General features: G+C 39.3%; 1 protein-coding gene across 1 annotated transcript in view; it reads right to left on the minus strand.

Annotated features, from left to right (window-relative positions):
* Positions 1-1,102, minus strand: part of LOC135153222 (uncharacterized) — a 1,173,865-nt gene extending 1,172,763 nt beyond the window's left edge. Inside the window, exon 1 of the mRNA XM_064095627.1 lies at positions 940-1,102. The gene's annotated coding sequence lies outside the window, so the exon portion shown is untranslated. The remainder of the gene's footprint in view (positions 1-939) is intronic.
* Between the last annotated feature and the right edge of the window lie 8,866 nt (positions 1,103-9,968).

Here is a 9,968-nt window from a genome sequence, read left to right on the forward strand (position 1 = left end):
GTGCTCATTGCGTATCTTCTTTTACTAGAATCGCGCAGATACGCGTGTGCGCAGACAAGGGGTACTGCGCAGACTTGGAGGAACTTGCCATAAATTTTTTTTCAAAACGGCATTGCTAATCGGATGCAGGCGCGGATCCAAGGGGGGTCCGAGCCGGTCCCCCTTATTTTTTGGCTACCAAAAAAAAGTCCTTTTATCTTGAGAGAAACACTGAAAAACAGAAAGAAAAATACGCAGGAGGTATTATTTATACCCATGTTTAATTTACAGCCTCGTAACGGCCGGCCCGATCTCGACAGGCCGGCCTACTTGCAGTGGCATCGCATGCTGCGACAATAAATGAATGACACTTCACTCACAATAGTTGAATAATTGTACCTTAATTTATTAGGCAGTTCATGTCTTCAACCGCGGCGCCGTCAAGGGGCGAATTACCGTCGTTGCATTAACACTGAAACTACTCCACCACAAGGTGGTGCTATAACACAAACAACAAACATTGGCGTGACCACTTTGTCATTTCCCTTCCCACTAGGCGGTGCTGCACCATCCCGAGTTTGCTCAATCTCGAGATTCTAGCCCGATCGGCCCACTTCGCGATTAATCTCGAGATTCAAGAAACCCCGTCTGCACCATCGCAAGAAGAGCGATTCCTGCTCGAGCGAGGCAACAAGCCCGATATTACGAGCATGCGCACTTTCGGATCTTGGAGTTTCAACGGCCCGCGCTTTTGAATAACTTCCCGCGATATGCAAGCAATGTACTCCTTTCACTAGCACTTTCGCCGAATTCAACCGGTGTTATGCAACAATCCTCTCAGCTCAGCGAGTGAAGAAGTGATGTATTCTTCGTTAAATATGATGGCGGAGTAGGAGGCAACGACAGAGAGAGAGAGAGAGAGAGAGGGAGAGAAGGAGGAAAGAAATGCTATTTGCTCACATTTTGCGAAGGAATAAGACAACACTGCTGTCAGTGTTGTTATTGAATATGACCATCGTCGATGAGCGCCTCCCCCTTCGGTCTGGTCTCTCCCAAAATCCATTCACTGGTGGGACACCATCGTTGCTTATGAACGCTATTCGCATGTATAAAGTTGACTTTCGCACGTGTTTATGTTTTGACCAAGGCGGAAGTGGAACGCGAATTGCATTATCGACTGACGTCATGAATAAATTACCCCGAGTCCAATCTCGAGTGCGTCTGCACCGACGAATTAGCGGGATAATTCGTAAAATAGCGCGCTATTTTGCAAATAAACCCGAGTTGACTTGGGATTGCAATCTCGAGATTAATCCTACGAACTAGCGCGATAATTGCGTCTGCACCGCCAACTATCTCGAGATTTTTCAGATCGGGATAATTTGCCGGATCAGAAATAGCGCGCTAATTTGAAAACTCGGGATGGTGCAGACGGCCCTACTGTTACAAAAGTATAAGGATTGATAATTACAAATCATTAAAAAAGGAACAAAGTATACAACTTCTTATTTTATGTGAAAAGATACAATAAGTTACAAAACAATGCAATATCCCTAACAAATATCTATCATCTTTTAAAGGGTATACCTCTTCCGCTTAACATCAAATAATGCTTACTAGGAAACAAACTTTCTGATTATTCTTAATACGATTATCAAACCCTTATACTAATGTTGACAACCTACACTTACTAATAAAAATCAAAGCATCTCATCTTCACCCGTCAGCAAAACTATACTTAATAAACATCACAACTACCTATATGCACCTTCCTAAAAAAATATAACAATACATAAGATTGCATAAAATGTGCAACATACTGCCAGGGGCACTAAAATACTCTCTTAATTAAAACTATAAAATGTGAAGTCCTACATCACAATACATGTACATCCGTTGCTATCTTCAACATCTCACTAAAATCAAGCATTCTGAAAAAGGCTGTAACTTGTACCATCAACACCAAATCAAGTGTCATTTCAAATCAGCTAAAAAAAACAAATGTCATCCAAACAATAACACTGTCAATGTTAGATCTTTAAAAAAACCAAACAATCAATGTCTTTAAGTGCAATTCATATGTAAAAAAAAAACTAGTCCACTCGTGCTCATTAACAGGATTAATAACACCATGTAAAGGCAAACCCCAAAACAGCAATACATTTTATACCAAACATTACGCAAACATGCCTGTAGTGCATCCTGCGAATAAAAAGAATGTTAAAAAAAACATACCTGTTAAACGAAAGCGCGAATACAGGAATGGAAACCATAAACCCCAAACAGGAAAAAAAAAGGATGCATATTAATTGCAAACATTACTATTCAAGTCCTATGTCATCTGACCTAAAAACAATAAACTAATTAAATATTATTATATTAAAATGCATTAGTAAAATATTTTTCTCATCAAACCAAAACACAATTAAAAAATAAGGTAAATGCACTAGTAAACCAATGACTGTATAACCACTTCCTAAATAAACAGGGACATTCTATACGCAAAACATACGCAAAGCAATAAATCATTAACTTCACAAACATTAAAATGAACCCTTCCTTGACACTGCTGACACACTGGATACCACATTAGTTATGCAAATCAAATTGAAAACAACGTCCCGTAAATAACAATCAAAAGCTCAGGTAAAAGGCATACATATACATCCATAAAAGGTGTTTGGTGAAAATAAACATGTGAAACACAGCAAATAATGCAGAAATCTTGACACACATCCTGAAAAAATGATGTTAGACATACCAAACACAAATCAAATAAAATGGATAAGGATAAAATTTACATGTCACCTCCCTTCAACATATACTAAATGTAGCACACACACAGCCAGGAAACATCTCAAATGTAAAAACAAACAACACAACTCTGCCAGTCCATGAAGCTAAATTAAACGGCATATTGATATTGATTACCTGTGCACATCAAAATATCAGACACAACCAGCTGCGCCACTCAGACGTTTTAATAGGCTAATAAGGGGAAATGTGCATGGTAAATAGTCTACAGTGTACAAACATACCTTCAAAGAAAAATGTGGCATAAGTATCAGTAAAAAGGAAATAAGACAGAATAAAAACAAGACATCTTGCATAACATGTAAAGGATAAAAACAAGGACAAAACAAAAACAATCATAATGTACATTTTAAGAAATAACATAATGTATGCAATAAAAATACATCAAACACGCAATTAAAAGTATCCATAGTATGCTGCATCATAACAATTCATAAACAAAAGATGTAGAACACCAGCAGTCTGAATAACATTTCAATGCAAGCTCGCGAAGGTCCAGTTCCCAGAGTCAAAGGGACCATGAAAGTCTATTGGTAAATCAGGACAATGTCTGGAGGCCGGCCAGGAGGGCGTCCTACGAACAACCAAAATGTAGAGAGGCCTGGTCGCTGTTGCGAAGGAGCCTTGCTTGCGGACGACAGTCTACGACCAAGGAGATGAGTCATAAGAACTGCTCCATGGGATGGGATGAGAGGAACAGTCACGAAAACAAAGGAAGCACAATGTCCATTGCTGACATCTGGTGGGCGACCTGGGGGGTCTATCACCTCTGTGGTGAAGTCATCACGGGTGGGGCTACTGCGCCCTCCGCGAACATATTGAGGGCGATTTGGTTGGTCCATGTCCTCTATGGTCAGGTCATTACCAGTGGGGTCACAATGCTGGTCAAAATGGATCAAGCACTCAACAATGAGCGAGGAAACTCTCTCGACGGGATCAGAATTGAAGGCAGTGTCCAACGAAAACTTGTCCAACAAAAACGTCCGTATGCTGTAGACATCCGGATTGGCTGAAGAGGTCAACTGGTGTGATGTTAGGTTGGACGCCTATACCAATATCCTCAACGGGACCAGCGGTTGGTAGTTTCACATCATAGTGAGGAACAGAGACCAGCTCGGACTGAAGTTGCTGGCATGTAGCTACATCGTTCTGGGTAGTGGTGACTATGGCTGAAAACGAGCTGCCATTTGCTCTGGTAAAAGCAGTGCCTGATGATGAGGGGTCACAAGAGGGCGTTACGACATAATGCGCGTGTGGTAGTGTTTCAGTACCACCGAGCACGTGCGGAACGATGGGAGGTATGCATGGCAATTTGTTGGTGTTATCAAGCATATGCGAGATGATAGAAGGTACACGTGGTAATTTTTCGGTGCCAGCGGACATATGCGGAACGATAGAAGACGCACGCAGCAAGTCCTCAGTGCCTACTGACATACACGGAATAGAAGGTACATGAGGCAATTGTTCGTTGCCATCGGATACATTCGAAACATGATCATGCGAATTAATATCGTGCACTGACAGCGAAGGATCAGGACCATAAGCGTACGACGGTCCATCACCTATGGCAAGGCTCCACATTAACTTTTTTTGGTGGTGGCCCGTTCGGGCCACCAAAACCATCAAATAATTTTTTTTGGTGGCCCGATATTAAAGTTTGGTGGCCCGAAAAATATAAGGAAAAACATTAAAAATGAATAAAACAAACTTCTGAAATATTAATTCTGCAGCCACTACCACTAAGTTACTTTCACTTTATACTTCTTGTATGTAAACCTTGTTTGCTGTTATTTACTTTGCTAATTGATAATTGTTTCTATCGTTGTAAAAATGAAATGATTGAAAGTGAATAAAATGAATTGTATTGTTCGCAGGTTGTGTGGACTTTTTTTTAAATCTCTGTATAGAGATAATGGTAAAGTAAATAAATAGTGCATAGCAAACTCAGATAGATGTACAAAACAATGTTTTTTCCTTCCTTCCTCTTTGAATCCTAAAACCTAGATTATGCATGCCCCAAATCCAGTTTATTTCTGTTTTCTCTTTTGCAGCATATTATAGAAGGAGAAAATCACAGAAAAATATGCTGCAAAATTAGAACAATGCATAAAAGGGGGAAACAAACGAAAATAATTTTCAAAAAGTATATAACAAAAATAAAAAAAAATAATAAAAGAAATTAGTGAAATAAAACAAAAGAAAGAAAATGAAGAAAGAAAAAAACAAAGAACAGGGGAAAAAAGAAAAAAATTAGAGAGAAAAAAGAAAAGAAAATGAAAGAAAAAGTAATAAAACAAAGTTAATATAAAAATGGGGAAAAGGGGAAAATTAAGAAGCCATTACATATATTTTTAACAGCTGTGGCAACAGTCTATTCTGACTGGAATATAATTAAAAGCCAAGCAAATAATTTTCACTTACCTTTTGGGAATGGCACATTTCTACTTTTATATCCTTTAGTTTGTATTATTTAATTTTCAGTAGAAACATATTTTTTAATCAGGCATATTCAATGGGAAGGGGTATAAATGGTTTAACCACTGTCAAAACAAAATTAAAGAAAAAAAAAAGAAAACGGCAAAAAGTATATCTGGAAAAAGTGTGAGAAAGGTCCTTCCCTATATTTGCCAAAATGTTGGAAAAAAAAATCACATTTCATATCAATGAAATGCCTTCCCAAAGTATTTACTTTCTCAAGAGTGGTTTAAGAAGTCATTTATAAACAAGAAAGAAATAAACTGTCTGTCTGTTTAAGGCTAGAAAATACACAGCTTCGAAAGAAACCAAGTATCAACATACATACAAATGCACACGTGGGACTGTGATGTACTTGCCTATGTGTTTTTATGTGTATTAATTCATGTGGAAATCGGTCTTTTTGAGTCAAAAGAGAGGCCATAATTCCTCTTCTTAATACTTGCAAATAATCAGGGTACACCAGATTTTCGTAATATAGACTGTAGAATTGCATTTCATTGGTGTAAAAGGTGACTTTGACTTAGATTTTCAAAGTTCTGTGGAAGATTTCTCAGCAGCAACATTTTTTATCGCAGCTCCCTGAGTCTGAATGGGCTGAGCTAGATCTAGAGCACAGCTGTATGCAGTGGCTTCATGCAAAGCTCACGCCAGCCGGCCGGCGCGGCTGGCTGGATAATAGCTACTGTATGCTATAGCTGTAGGCCTAATATGCAAACTTTGTGTGTGTGTATTTGTGTGTAGATCAACAAAAAGGGCGCATGACAGGCTTGCAATTTGAGCTGTAGAAAGTTGAAAAATGCGTGCAAAATTGGGAGAAAAATTGCGCTACTTTGAAAATTATTGGTTGCCCGATTCGGGCCACCAAAACTTAACATTTTTTCAATAATGGTTGCCCGAGGTGAATTTTTGGTGGCCCCGGGCCACCGGGCCACCGCTAATGTCGAGCCTTGCCTATGGTGATGCTGCGCTTCGCAGGACGGATAGTAATGTCATGCAATTCAATGAACGGAATTCCTGCATGTACTTGAATATGTGGCGAGTCTACAACATACGCTTCGAAAAGGAGGTCTTTCCCATTCCTTGTTAAGATTAGACTTGTCGTACCGATAACAGGAAGACACAAGGACTGGTTAGCATAACCGTAACTCACCGACTGATAAGTGTCACTAGGCCTTACGACACCACCAAGATTCTGAACACTGGAAACACCAATGAGGTTATGTGCTGAACCGCTTACAAGAGTAACTTGAACACGCTGTTGACCATGGAAAAGATTAATACTTGGAGATGGAGAGGAAAGACTGGCCACTGACGACTGTGGCGAATGTGTTGCCTGTACCTGGGAGTTGTACTCAACTGACTCTGATGAGCCACTCATTCCATCGCCGAAAGAATCTCCATGGACTTCATGCGGTCTGCCTGACTCTGGCAAGACCTCGGCACAACCAAAGTAACAGTCTGCTACACCTGCTCTACCAGGCAAAAGATTTCCACCATATGAAATACGAGAATGATCATTACAATACTCATTACTCTCAGATAAATCAGAATCTAAAGCCTCACAATAACCATCATGATAGTCATCACTAACTTCCAATTGATAGACAAACCTTGCAGTATTCTGGCAGGCATCATGACCATCAACATTGCTTTCAGACTCTTGAGAGAGTGAAAACTACTCTTGTGTTGACTGGGTGGATGACACAAAAGGTGTTGGAACCAGTGTTTGAGACCCTACGGTCATAAGACTCATCAAAACTACTTGTAGACCTAGTAACGTTCGACCTAATACTAGATCTCGATTTGACGTCTTTGTTGATGTCATTGGTTAGTTTGTCTTGTTGAATATGTGTTGTAACATGTAATTGTACTGCCCTACTACTACTACTGGCTTTGGCACAGGGTTGATTAGGAGACCCAGGCTCATCATCAATACAGATGTCAACATCAACTTCATAGTCATACTCATATTCATAATCATCTTTCATTTTCGAATCATTCAAATCAAGATTGTCACAATCACTCACACTCATATCATTTCCGTTATCCCTGCTGATTTGGATTAATGTGGAATTATCATTATCAGTTTGGTAATGTTGGTGTATATGCTGGGTATGGACAAAGTCTCGCTCTTGAGCAAGATAATGGCCTCTCTCTTGGGCATGATACTGGCGGCCGCTCTCTCGGGCCTGGGGAAGGTATCGGTATATGTACCGGGGATAAGCCATCATGAAAGGCTATGTGTGGGGATAGCCGTGGCGTGAGAAGACATGATTGACAATGAACTACAACTACCTATCACGAAACATGATGCTTTTCGACCGAATGAATGCTAGTGTAGCAGTGGCCATCCTATTGTGTGGATAGACAGGGATCGAACCTGCTGCCACCACGACAATAAATGAATGACACTTCACTCACAATAGTATAATAATTGTACCTTAATTTATTAGGCAGTTCATGTCTTCAACCGCGGCGCTGTCAAGGGGCGAATTACCGTCGTTGCATTAACACTGAAACTACTCCACCACAAGGTGGCGCTATAACACAAACAACAAACATTGTCGCTGTTAGTTCACATGTAGGTAAACCACGCTACCGCAACTGCGCGCATCAATGAAAGACATTCTCCTGCACACGGGTTTCTTGCACTCTATCAACGGCCGATTAGCTCTGCATAGGAGGATTACCATATAGTGTGCACAAGTAGGCCGTAAAACAATATGTAAAAAATGCTTAAAATGTCCGGTTTTCAGGCCGATCTCGAGGTCTTATTAATATTAGATCATGAGTTCCTAATAATGAAATTGTCCCTTTTTCAGAATAGAATATCGATATCGAAAAGTTTCATCTCGCGCTTAGGAAGAGGAATAGGAAAATAGTCATTTTCATATGATGACAAAATGTCCTTACAATTTCCCCGCTTGCTTAGTCTAGATTTCTAAACAAAAAATTTTTTTAAATGGCTAGCGCTTCGCGCTCGTATCGTTTGTAGAGTACGATTCATATCCACTTCAGGTAACAGTTTCATGAGTTCCTAATAATGAAATTGTCCCTTTTTCAGAATAGAATATCGATATCGAAAAGTTTCATCTCGCGCTTAGGAAGAGGAATAGGAAAATAGTCAATTTCATATGATGACAAAATTTCCTTACAATTTCCCCGCTTGCTTAGTCTAAATATCTAAATAATAATTTTTACAAAATGGCTCGCGCTCGCATCGTTTGTGGAGTATGATTTATATCCACTTGACAATCCTACGATGCTTAAAACAGTGCTTAAATTTACCGTTTAGATCGCCATCAATTTTTTCAGCTTGCGCTTTATTGATTTTCATAGTAAAAGAAATGTATCTAGAATGCCCAAATTCTAGGTCTAAATCTCCAAAACATGCAGTTTGTTCTTCATTCAAAACGTGCTTAATTGAATTATCCAGTTTCATATCAGAATAGTGCATATCGCTCGCATTATTAATGTAAGAAGATACCCAATTAGTCATCCTTTTCGTGATTAACGAAACATGAATAGTGTGCCCCGTTTTTAGGTGTAAATCTTTTTTTTTTGCTCGCGCTTCGCGCTCGCATGAAATGTTTAGTTATATACCTATCCTGTAAATGATTACAAAAAGTGCTTAGAATGTCCAATTTATAGGTCAAAATGTCAACAAATTTTCAGCTCGCGCTTCGCGCTCGCATTATTTGATTATTAAAATATATTGTTTTCATTGGTATAACTGCAAACAGTCCTTACGGTCTGTTTTCCATCAGGCCAGAACGTATATTAACAATTTCTGCTCGCGATTCGCGCTCGCAATAATTATTTAGTTACATACACATCGTTCACGATCACAATCATTGCTCGAGAATGTTCAATTTTTTAGGACAAAATATATGTTATTTCCTTTAAAAAATAGCTCACGCTCGTACTATTTAATTAGGGTTTATATGACATTATTTATTTATGTTTTATGAGAATAAAGCTAAGAAGTGACTGTTAGGACTACCCCTTCAAAATAACAAATAAAAATCAACTTTGAGCAGCCGATCAGGGAAAGTATGGGTAAAAAAAAAATTTCGGCCCCCCCCCCCCTATTGGTGAAAGCTGGATCCGCCCCTGGGATGTACGTCATAACGAAGCGGTTCAAGGGTCAGGTCTATTGTATTTGCTTTGTTGACAAACGGATTGAGGGATCTACACGAGATCGGTCTGGTAAGAAACGTATCATTTTTACCATTTATAGTGAAATAATTTTTATCCCTTTATACGCATTAGGCGCATGAAGGTTCATAGATAAATAAAATTCACCCCTACAAACCGATTTCACCCTCTAACTATGGATTTCCTAGGGAAATCCATCCGGGTGTGTAGGTCACTGCAGCGTCTATGGAAAGAGTGTCAAGGCTCCATGTCTGAAGAAGTATATGTCAAAATATTAAAAAATATCAGACATGGAGTCCTCAAGGCTAGTTCACACCTCTTTTACTACAGAGGTGTGAACATTAAAAATTGGGGGTTCATGTGCTTGTACTAATAGTAGGGATGCCACCCCAAAAAATTGAAGTGTTGTAAATCTAGTTTAAAATAGTTTAACTGGAATAAGCTCTGAAACACGAGTAAAATGACCCCAAGATCATCAAAATTGGACCAGGGGTTGCCGAGATATGGCCAATTCAAATTTTGAAAAAAGGCAGATTTTC

This window comes from Lytechinus pictus, chromosome 1 (genome assembly GCF_037042905.1).
Source record: "Lytechinus pictus isolate F3 Inbred chromosome 1, Lp3.0, whole genome shotgun sequence".
Classification (NCBI taxonomy): Eukaryota; Metazoa; Echinodermata; class Echinoidea; order Temnopleuroida; family Toxopneustidae; genus Lytechinus; species Lytechinus pictus.